Source organism: Carettochelys insculpta, chromosome 32 (genome assembly GCF_033958435.1).
Source record: "Carettochelys insculpta isolate YL-2023 chromosome 32, ASM3395843v1, whole genome shotgun sequence".
NCBI classification, from domain to species: Eukaryota; Metazoa; Chordata; order Testudines; family Carettochelyidae; genus Carettochelys; species Carettochelys insculpta.
Window position 1 is genome coordinate 2,937,548 of NC_134168.1, and position 10,982 is coordinate 2,948,529.

Genomic DNA, 10,982 nt, shown 5'->3' on the forward strand with positions numbered 1-10,982 from the left:
GAAAGGGGGTCCCGAAGTGGACTGGGTAGGTACAGGGGGAAGGGAGGCCCGCCCGGCCACCCGGAGCACAGCTCGGGGTGTCGCCTTAGCTGGAGCCTGAGTGGCAGCAGCCACCAGCAACAACCACCAGCTCCGCTAGCCGAGCTACACGCGGGCACACACAAGCTCCACCCACCAACGCCGCGTCAGGGCACCGTCCGCTTCCGCTCCGGAGAGCCCGCCCCTGCAAAGGAGGCAGCTGCTCTGGCGACGAGGTAACGGCGGTCCCTCGGGACCCGCAGCCGCTGATGGCGGACGAACTGCATCTGCCCTTTCGCCCTCAGCACGCAGTGACTCGCGGGAGGCCAAGGCTGGGGCGCCCCTTTCTCACGAGGCCTGGAACACGCACTGGCTGATGGGGGAGGTAGCCTGGCTGCAGGCCAGTTCCCTTGGTGCCCCGGATCTCGCAGTGGCTGACGGGAGACGGAGCCGCGCTCTGAAGTGGCTGGCGGGAGAAAGGCACCTCCAGTTCTCTCCCTGCCCCTCTGTCACCTGACATGAGAACAGCCCCTGGCCGGTGAAGCGGTTCCCGACCCGAGAGGTTGAGCGGCGAGTGTGCCGGCACCCGCGCGGGGAGTGCAGCAGCTTCACTGCGTTCACACTCGCCGCCCCCCGGGAGCCACGAAAAACGCCCGTTCCATTCCACCGCTGTCCTGAGTACTGCTGCTCCATCGGCGGACGGCGGTGGCACCACGCTCTGCGCCTTGCACCACTGGCCGCCAGGTGTCAGTGCTGCACCGAGTGAAAATCCTCTCGCTGCTCCTCGGGAGAGAGGCCGCGCACTCCTGTGGCTGGCCACGGGGTGGCACTGCTGCTCCTTGGGGGCGGGGCGGGGCGGGGGGGAAGAAACTGCGCACTCCTGTGAGTGGCCATGGGGCGGCGCTGCTGCTCATTACATCTGACGGAGGGTCTTCGCCCAGGAAAGCTTATGCTCCAAAGAGCCGTACTGCCTCTCTCCTCCCTTTAATACTCCGCAACCTGCATCTCTTAAGGGTATGGTCAATCTGCCATCGGAGCAGAGCTTAATAAGACAGGGACTTTTTAGCTCTGAGAAAGACAACTAATGGGGATATGACAGAGGCATATAACATCATGACTGGTGTGAAGAAAGGAAATAAGGAAATGTTATGTACTCTCACCACACAAGAACTAGGGGGTCACCAAATGAAATTAATAGACAGCAGGTTTGAAAACAAATAGGAAATTTTCTTTTCCACACCATGCACAGTTAACCTGTGGAATGCCTTGCCGGAGAATGTTGTCTAGACCAAGACTCTACCAGACTTTAAAAAAAGAACAAGATATATTCATGGAGGATAGGTCCATCAATGGCTCTTGCCTGGACAGGCATGGACAGTGTCCCTAGTCTCCATTTGCTTTGCCAGGCCAGCTGCCTGAGCCCCATGAATCCCACAAGCTGGCCAGCTGCCCAAACCCCTCCTCTACCCTCCTACAAAGCCAGGCATGCCCAGCTCCCCATCTAACCCCTTGCTCCCCCTCCCCACCCACCCCACACTCCCTCATTTGCAGAAGGCAGCCAGCTTCTTGTGGGTCTTTGCCACCTGTCTGCTTTTTATAACATCTGCACCGGGTCACCCACATAAAATGGCAAGGGCTGAGACCAGAAGCAAAGGCTATATTTTAAATTCAGGTTGTGGGGAATGATGCAGGGGCTGGGTCACACACCCCCCCCCCACACACACACACACACACACACACAGAGAGAGAGAGAGAGAGAGAGAGAGAGTTTGGGAAACTATGCCCTTCATGAACTGGATGGACAGGGTATAAGTTGGACTAGCCTGTGAGTAGGGATGCAGAGTACTTTGTGGTGGGCTGGGGGGGCAGAAAGGCCTCCTGGAACACAGGCATGGCTAGTGGAATGGTGGGTTTGGGGTACAGGTTGCTTTGGGCTGGAGAGTTTTGGAAAAGTAGTAAGGCTGAGTGACCACACAGACTAACTTGCCTACACCTCTGTTACCAAACAGGTTGGAGAGATGGCCTGTGGATTACTGAGGAGGAAGATAAGGTTGAAGATTCTTTACATGTGGAAGCACAGATGGAGGTAGGGGGCAGGGATGAGCAGGGAAGGTGGTGGGGGTTAAGGGGGTCCCACAAATGGCAGAATGAACTGAGAGGCTGGGGTGTGGGAGAGAGGGGAGCTGAGGGACCCACCACAGGCGGCACATAGACAAGAGAAAGGCAGGGACAGTGTACAGGTTGGAGTTGGCTGGGGGCATTTTACAGAGAAGGAAGAGGGCTGATGAGCTCCCATGAATGGAGGACTTGGCTGGGGGTGCAGGTTGGATGAGGCTGAGTGTTGTGTAGAGAAGAGGGGAAAGAAAGCAGGGGAGCCCCCAGGGACAGGGGTATGCGGGGAGGGCAGTGACACGGTGCATACTAGATTGAGGGTTGTTGGAATGGATGAAGGAAGTGAGGGTGCAAATTGAGGATTTGCTAGGAGGAGAAAACATGGAGGGCAAACCATTCACCACCTGGAAGTCACCATCTTAGAAAAAGGGGAGCTCAGGGGTCCCACGGATGGATAGGGTGGAACAGGGATAGAGTACAGGTTGCAGGTTCAATAGGGAAGGGAAGAAAGGAGGAAGCTAACAGGACCCACAGCTAGCAGGACAGTGGGGACGGGGAACAGGTTGGGAGCCAGTTAGGGAAGCTAAGTCAAAAAAGAGCAGCTGAGGGATGTCTTAGCTGGTGGGACAGGAACGAGGGGAGGGTGTGCAGGCAGGCGGTTAGCAAGAAAAGAGTGGGACAGAAGGGTCCCACAGCTGTCATCACAGAGATGGGAAAGGTGGTAGCAGTCTGGGAAAGGGAGGAAAGAGAGGGGCTGAGGAGCCCACAGCAGGCAAGACAGCAGTGCAGGCATCACTGGCTGGGAGTTGGATGGGGAAGGGAAGAAAGTTGAAGAGGGGCCCCACAGGTGGCAGATTAGAGATGGGGGGAGGGAGTGGTGGTAGCACCCTTCAGTCTACGTAGCCTATGGATAGCGTCCTTCGTAGTTCCATTTGGCATCCTCATTTGCAGCATCGGCTGTGACTGTGAAGACCCACATGAAAGTGACAGTCCTTGCTGCATCTGTTGCATATGTAATGGGTGTCTGGCAGGTCCTTGCTGTGCTGTGGGCTCGCTTCTCCTTTGCTAGCTGTGTGATCCTCAACTCACCCTTCTGAAGGCCCTTGGATAGTTCCTGCCTCCATCTGCTGTGATCATCTGCCAGCTCCTCCCAGCTGTCTGGCTTTATGTCTACTTCCCCGAGGTCCCTCTTGCAAACATCTTTGAAGCACAGCTGGGGGCGTCCAGGAAGTCTTTTGCCAGAGGCTAGCTCGCCATACAGGATGTCTTTTGGGATCCTTCCATCATTCATCCTGTGGACGTGGCCAAGCCAGCGGAGCCGCTGCTGCCTAAGGAGGGTGTGCATAGCTGGGATTCCAGCTTGCTCAAGGACAATAGTGTTGGACACTCTGTCCTTCCATGATATTCCAAGGATGCGCCTGAGGCAGCGTAAGTGGAAGACGTTCAGCCTCTTTTCCTGGCGGGTGTACAGGGTCCAAGTCTCGCTGCCGTAAAGGAGGGTGCTAAGGATGCAGGCTCTGTAGATTTGCATTTTGGTGTGGGTGTACAACTTGATGTTATTCCACACTCTCTCGTTGAGTCTGGACAGAGTTGTGGCTGCTTTACCGATCCTCCTATTTAGCTCAGGCTCCAAGGACAGGGTGTCAGTGATGGGGGACCCGAGGTAAACGAACTCGTGGATGACCTCTAACGTATAGTTGTCAGTGCTGATTGATGGAGGTTCAGCAACATCCTGAGCAAGTACATTTGTCTTCCTTAGGCTGATGGAGAGCCCAAAGTCCTTGCATGCTTTGGAGAACCGATCCAGCAGCTTCTGAAGCTGGTCTTCTGTGTGTGACACAACAGCAGCGTCATCTGCGAACACCATCTCGATGAGGACTTCCCACACCTTAGATTTAGCTTTCAGCCTTGCAAGATTAGTTTCCCATCAGATCTTGTGCAAAAAGATGCCCTCTGTTGAAGATCCAAAGGTGTGTTTAAGGAGGAGTCCGAAGAAGATCCCCAACAGTGTCGGAGCAAGCACGCATCCTTGTTTGACGCTGCTCCTGATGCTGAAAGCATCCAATAATGTGCCATCGTGTTGGATGGTTCCTCTCATGTCTTCGTGGAAAGATTGGATCATCTTGAGTAACTGTGGCGGACATCCTATCTTGTGGATCAGTTTGAACAGTCCATCCCTGCTGACCAAGCCGAAGGCCTTGGTTAGGCTGATGAAGGCAATATAGAGTGGCTTCCTCTGCTCCCTGCATTTCTCCTGCAGCTGCCTCAGAGAGAAGACCATGTCGACGGTAGATCTCTCTGCACGTAATCCGCACTGTGATTCAGGATACACCCTCTCAGCAATCTTCTGGAGTCTGCCGAGGATGACACGAGCGAACAGTTTACCAGTGATGCTTAGGAGGGAAATTGCACGGTAATTGTTGCAGTCGGTTCTGTCTCCTTTGTTCTTATACAAGGTTATGGTGTTAGCGTCGCGCATGTCCTGTGGAACCTGTCCCTCTCTCCAGCACAGGCACAGTAGCTCATGTAGGGGTTCCAGGAGAGTGTCTGTGGCACACTTGATTACCTCTGGTGGTATACCATCCTGGCCCAGGGCCTTTCCTACTGCAATGTTGTCAATGGCTTTCATCAGTTCATCCACAGTTGGAGGGAGTGCAGGCTAGGGAAGAGGGAGCTGAGAGGTCCCACAGCAGCCAGGATAGCACTAGTGGCAGGTAACTGGCTGGGGAAGGGAGGAAGGAGTGGGCTGAGGGGTCCCAAAAGCAGCAGGAGAGCTGTTGGGGGGGTAACTGGCTGGAGAAGGAAGGGGGGGGCTGAGCGATCCCACAAGAGGCAGGAGAGCCATGGGGTGCAGGAGGTAACTGGCTGGGGAAGGGAGGGGGGCTGAGGGGTCCCACAAGAGGCAGGAGAGCCATGGAGGGGGGTAAGTGGCTGGGGAAGGGAGGAAGTGGGGCTGAGGGGTCCCAAAAGAGGCAGGAGAGCTGTGGGGCAGGGAGGTCTGGAGGGGTCCACCCTAAGGCAGGAGAGCAGTGGGGGTGTAACTGGCTTGGAAAGGGAGGAGGGGAGGCTGGGGAGGGTCCCCCAAGAGGCAGGAGAGCAGCAAGGGGGTAACTGGCTGGGGAAGGGAAGGTGGGAGAGCCATGGGAGGGCTAAGTGGGTGGGTGGGGGGTCCCCACAAGAGGCAGGAGAGCAGCGGAGGGGTAAGTGGTTGGGGAAGGTGGGGGTGGGGGGAGAGCCGTGGGTGGGGGGTAAGTGGCTGGGAGGAAGGGGGGGTCCCACAAAGGGCAGGAGAGCCATGGGGGGGTAACTGGCTGGGGGGCTCCCGACAAGGGGCAGGAGAGCCGTGGGGGGTAAGTGACTAGAGAAGGGGGCCGGGAAGGAGAGCTGTTGGGCGGAGGTAAGTGACTGGGGAAGGGGTCTGGTGGTGTTCCAGGAACCCGGGCTATGACGCGCTCCTGGGCGGGGCTGTTACCTGGGACGCGCTCGTGCCAAACGTACGGCGGAGGCAGAGCTTTGAAAACACCAGCACAACAACAACAACTCCCGCGACACTTCGCTCAAGAAAGGCAGGACTCGCGTACAACAGGGCCAATCTCCTTGCGCGCCAGGTTTTGAACGCCTGACTGGTGATGTCACTTCCTATTCTCCAGTGCCCTCCCCCCTCTTTGTTTCGGGAAGTTGTAAGGGCCAAAGGTGCCCCACCCAATCAGAAAGTGTCGAACGTCTCACTGGCCAATGGGAAAGCCGGCGCAGGACACTGCTTCTCCCAGTAGGCGAAGTCACCTTTGTGGCTGACGGGAGTTGTAGTCTGGAGCACACCGGAGTGGCTGATGGGAGATGTAGGCCTGACACCGCAGTGGCTAACGAGGTGTAGGCTCGAATAAATCGCAATGGCTGATGGGAGATGTAGGGCCGTGCGCAGCGCAGTGGCTGATGGGTGATGTAGGCCAGGGCCTTTGCAATGTCTGATGGGAGATGTACGCCGGAGCGTGCCTGATGGATGACGTCTAGCAAGACACAGCGCGCTGGCTGCTGGGACATGTAGGCCTGGCCACGGCCCGTCTCCCACCACCAAGTTCGCGGAAGTTTCCATATCCCCTACAGCCTTTTAGCTGGGCAGTGCGCACGTGGCAGTGGAGTGCCCATGGCTGGGGATAGGGGCCCTGGGTCAGCGGCTTACCGGTGGGGTCCTGTGGAGTACTGAGGCTGACCGGGAGAGGCGAGGACAGGTGGAAGATGGGGGTTAGCAGAGATCAGAGCTCCTCGTATTTCAGGGATGTAGGGTTATGGCCAGGCCCCTTTGAGTTGACAGGTGGGCAGCCCAGGGCCTGCTTTAGGGGCCCCTGGAGCAACACAGGAAGGCAGGAAATAGGGGTTATTGCTGGCGTGTAGTGCTCTGGGGGAGCATATGAGAGGGCTTGGGGGGGGACTTTATCTAGGCCCCTGGTGGGGGTATGAGCAGCTTGGGGTGTCAGAACAGGAGACGAAGTGACTGCCATAGAGGAAACAGAGGCACATATGCCAACAAGGAAAAACCATATTGAGAGGGAGGAGGGTAGCAAAGGTTCCCTACTGTAATCTTGTGTCCCCACTCTTGCAATAGCTCACTCAAGGTGCGCAAAATAAACAACGTAAACATTTTTTTCTTGAACACTTTAAAAAAAGTCTTTAAAATCTACAGGCACTGAGGCCTAAATTTACTACAGTCAACTCATTCATATCCAGCATTCTATTCTCCAGAACTCTAATAACCACCAATTTAATCATAAGTAATTTTTACTTTTTCCACAAGCACAGTATAGTGAAAGTAAATACAAAAATACAACAAATATAGTACAAGTTTACAGTGTGCAACACTGTTGCTGTTGGTAAAGTATGCTACATATTTGTTTTACTATCTAATCCTGTTCTTTAGTGTTATGCGTTGCTAGGTATACCTATTTATCCAGAATATTTGAGTGCCCGGCCACCTTTCCGTCCCCAGTCTGCCCAATATGAAAGAGTTTACTGTATAATTATTCAAGTAATTGGCATAAACATTCACACTGCACCTGTTTCTGCCAAAATGGCAAATAAAGTCAAACCACTAAGAAAAGTAATTGGACAATTTCACATAACTGGAGTTTGTTGAAATTTATTCTTTTCCATACAAGGTGAGTAAATGATTGGGACTGCCTGTTTAGAAAAGAGGTGGCTAGGGAGAGGTTGATACAATTAGGAATAAACTAGAGAAAACAAACAGACATGTCATCTACCTCTTTATGTAACACAGGAACTAGAGGCCACCCAATACGATTAATAGGGTTGGATCATTAAAAGCTACATTGGATACCAAACCTGGGTGAACTAGCAGCTCCTCCTCTCTACAGCTCCCATTGATGAAAATCATCCCTGACAACCAGATTTACCCTGCTTTCCTTCCTGAAATAGCCCACTGATAAAAGCTGGCAGAGGACAATTCCCATGGTGCCATGGGCCCCCAGTGGACAATGGGAAATACAACCCAGGAAACTCTGCATCTTACCCAATAAATCTGGGGCCATCCAAGTGTGGGGATCACTAAATAAAATACCCATTCCCTGGTTTTCTACAGGGCCCTCCATAGACCCATCTTTTCCTATAAGTCAAGCGGAGTAAGAAAGGTCTAAGCTTTGCTTCATGCAGCTGTTCCCTGCTCGCTCTAGCAGAGGCCAGCAGGAGGCATCTGGGTGTAAGCTCCTCCAACTTTGTAACTGACAAATGCTTTTTTCAGCTTTCTCTCTGAACCGTGGTGCAGATCAAATGTTCTCCTGCCAGGGGCTGCCCTAGGAGGGAAAGCTGGAGCAGCACTCACCTCTATCCAAACCAGTCCAAACACGGGAGTACTCCTCCACTGGTTCTGCAGCATTTGGCTGCAGACCACCAGCCCTTCCCCAACCCACCAAACTGGATTTTGCTTCCCACTCCTGGACACTATTGTCTTAACTTGGGGAGGGGCCTACATGCCACCTGCTCTGAAAAGGGTTCTGGTCCCCATTCACAAATACCAACTGAGCATCACCATAACCTGCTTGTGGTGCACCCTTCTAGACAGTCCAGAGTCAGGGGCCTCATAACACATGCATGTTATTAGCAGTATTTAGGTAGCAAGAGCACAGACACACCCTGCTATTTAAATCTCACCATTACCATCCCATAATCCATCCATGCATGTCTCCATCTGCCCTTAAATCCTCATCCTGCCCTCTTCCCCCAGATCAGAGCCTGACCAGGCCCTGGGAAGCAGGCAGGCTGGAGTGAGGCTCTCCCTCCTTCTGCTACATGGCTCCTGGCATGCATATAACCTGTCCTGAGAGGCTAGCAAGTCCCCCGGCAAGCTTCAAAAAGGACAAGTGTAGAAGAATCCCAAGTTCTGTTACAGGCTGGGAAGGCTAAGCAGCAGTGCAACAGGCAAGGACCTGGGGCTTACAGTGGATAAGAGGCTGCCTATGAGTCAACAATGTGCCCCTGTAGCCAAGAAGGATAATGGCACTTTGGAGCACATTAGGAGCAGCATTTCCAGCAGATCTGGAAGTTAATTTGCCTCTGTTTGCCACTGGTGAGGCCATCGCTGGAGTAGTGTCCAGTTCTGGGCCCTCCAATATAGAAAGGATGCAGATGCACTGAAGATGGTCCAGCAGAGCGTAACCAAAATTACTGGGGGGCTAAAGCACATGACCTACAAGGAAAGGCTGAAGGACTGTGCAAGAGCAGCTGACAGCTTTAAACTACTTGAAGGGGTTCTAAAAATGATGAAGGGACACTCTTCTCAGTAATAATGGATGGCAGAACAAGGTGCAATGGTCTCAAGTTACAACTGAAGAAGCCTAAGTTGGATATGAGGAAAGAATTTCACCAAGAGGGTGGTGAAGCACTGGAATGTTTCCTAGATAGGTGGTGGAATCTCCATCCCTACAGATTTTTAAGTCCCAGCTTGACAAAGCCCCGTCTGGAATGATTTACTTTGGGCTGGTCCTGCGTTGGGCATGGAGCTGGAGTCTATGACTTCTTGAGGTCTCTTCCAGCCCTATAGTCTCAAATACTAAAAATGCTTTGCTAGAAAACCACCTTAATGCTGCAGCCTTCATAGGCAAGTAACTTTCCAACTCTAAGTCATTAACTCCAAGGTAGAATTGCATGACTCAGATTTAGCCCAACCCCATGAGCTGATGTATGAGAACATTAAGACCTCAACAAAACAAAAACAGCAGTCATGTAGCACTTTCAAAACTAATGAGATGGTTTACTAGGTAACAAGCTTTCATGGGAAAGATCCAAAGAATGTCTGCATGACTGTTTTATTTTGTTAGAATACAGACTACCACTACCATCTCTGTTACTAGAGGATCATATGATTCATTAGTGGTCCAATACCTTACCCAAGACCTGGGCAAAGAACAGAAAATGAGCTAAAAGACGTAAAACCCTGACAGATCATGCCAGGGATGGGAGATGGTGTGGGAGGGTGCCATTCTGAAGAACTTTTTGTTCCCCCAAATGTAGTTTTTGCCCAATCTCCCTCTTGAACAAGGCCAAATGAAAACATGACTGCTGGGCTGCACCCACTGGACCTCAGCAGGCTGGAAGTAGAGCAGAGGAACTGCACCTCCGCAATGCGCTGAGGCCCGAGTGGGAGTGGTTGTTAATAATGCCCTTCCCATGACAACTGCAGCAGGAAAGCCCAGGTAGAAGTTAGACACTGCATTTCCCACACATGCCAACCTGGCCAGAGACCACCCAAAACCCTCTGGAAACCAGAACTGCCTATATCTGCCACCAACTTCTCCCTCTCCCACACAGCAGCCTCTCCCAGAAACCACACGCCGGTCCGGCCAAAACTGTCCTCTTGCCCCTGAAAAAAAGTTCCCTGAGACACGTCAGCATCAGCCTCTTCCATTTCCTTCTCCACCTCCCCAGATATAGGAAGGATTCAAAGTTCCCTGTAAGCTGAGCGCTGGGGCAGCTGCCTAAGGGATATTCAAATGCCACAACTGATTAGCAAAGACCCCAACAGCTGGCAGCATGTTTCTAATCATGGTGCACATTCACACATGCCTCAGTGCTTATAATGAATTTTTATTCTGCACAGGGATGGAAAAAGTTAGGAGAGAAACACTGGAAGAATCCCACGCCATCCTGCCCGTGTTGTGAATGAACTGCTTGTGTGACAGGCAATCCCACAACTGGCTCATGCCTCACCACCTCAATATTCCTTCTAGTGGTAATACTGACAGCAGGAGCCCATATCTGGTTTCCAGCCATGGCTATGCACTTTACCATTGCACAGAAAGGATGCCACGGACAACCAGCAAGTCAGTCTGCTCACATTACTTGCAAAGGAAGCTGCATTTCTTACCTCATCCAAGATTTTTCCGTGGATGAACATTTTCTTATGTCTCCTCCCCCCACCCCCTTTTTACACTGCTCAATCATCATCATGACCCCATGAAATGTGGCAGTATTATCCTCACTGTGGAGCAGTAAGGCAGAAAGATTGTGCATTGAAGCCATGGAAGGGTTTGCACCTAGATCACCCAGGTCTCCTAAAAGACAATTCCTTACATTTTGCCCAGAAGAGTTTTGCTGTGTACAGGTAAACAGATACATTTATATGGAATGGGCAAGAGAACTAATATCACATTCCTCTCAACCACAAGACAGTTATTCCCCCAAGGTAAAACTGAAATGGATGAGAAATTCATTCTCTGCGGCTCAGATTGGATGACAGAACTGGTGCTGTTCTATCTGTTCTGCTCCTATTAGGCACAGGATGGGCAAAGTTTTTTTTTTTTTTTTTAAATTGGCTCAAATGCTGTTGGTGAAAGACAAGCCTG

The 10,982-nt window shown here is 52.3% G+C and overlaps 1 long non-coding RNA gene across 3 annotated transcripts; it reads left to right on the forward strand.

Annotated features, from left to right (window-relative positions):
* The first annotated feature begins 213 nt into the window (after positions 1–213).
* On the forward strand, positions 214–4,847 carry LOC142004662 (uncharacterized). Of its 3 annotated transcripts, XR_012643008.1 has the most exons (4): positions 899–1,032; positions 2,028–2,104; positions 3,082–3,558; positions 3,890–4,847. It is a non-coding gene; the product is annotated as an uncharacterized LOC142004662 (long non-coding RNA). The 3 variants fall into 3 exon arrangements; XR_012643007.1 differs by lacking the exons at positions 899–1,032; positions 3,082–3,558 and adding an exon at positions 214–254; XR_012643006.1 differs by lacking the exon at positions 3,082–3,558.
* Positions 4,848–10,982: the final 6,135 nt, after the last annotated feature.